We start from the raw sequence: 769 nt of genomic DNA, 5'->3' as shown, positions 1-769 counted from the left end.
ATTTATCTCTCACGAGTCCGACCATTGCAAAGAAAATCATACCTTCATTTTACAGAACACTCCACAAGTTTTATGCACTTCATTTTTAAGGGAAGTGGTGTGACCCCAGGCCCTCAGCAACTCTTCTTTATTGGTGTTATTGTTATTGTTGTTTTACATTGCTTGGGTTGGAACCTGGAATCTTGCATGTACTGGGCAAGTGTTCCATGACTTATCTAAATACAACCCCAGACCGTTACCATTATTATTGGAGATATTTAAAGTTTATTTTATGCCATTTCTTGGTTTCCTGTAAAATTAGAACTATGTATGTCTTTAATCATCATGTTAACACCATTACCAGACTTGTAAGTACTTTATAAACATTAATCTATTTAATTTTTATTTTGTTAAATATATACAATACAAAATTATGTTTTTTACCAAAAATTATTTTAACCAGTATATGTTTGTATTTATGTATTTTCCTCAGTTGCTTTCTTCCTTACTTTTGAGATAAGGGCTCCCACTGTACCTGGACCTCACTAATTTGCCTAGAATGGGGATCCAGTGGGCTCCAGGAACCTTGTCTCTTCATCCCACTGCTCCAGCACTGGAGTTAAGATGTACCTCCATGCCTAGATTATTACTAAGGAAAGTGCAAACATTTCATGGATGTAATGTACTTTGACCACTTTCATCTCCCCTTTTCCTCTTCAGTTTCTACCCTCTTCTAACACATTTTTCTTTTCAACTTATGTGCTCTTAAATAACAAACCTACTCAGTGCA

This window comes from Mus caroli, chromosome 14 (genome assembly GCF_900094665.2).
Source record: "Mus caroli chromosome 14, CAROLI_EIJ_v1.1, whole genome shotgun sequence".
NCBI lineage: Eukaryota > Metazoa > Chordata > Mammalia > Rodentia > Muridae > Mus > Mus caroli.
The sequence above is the reverse complement of the archived record's forward strand: the minus strand, read 5'-3'. Positions refer to the sequence as shown.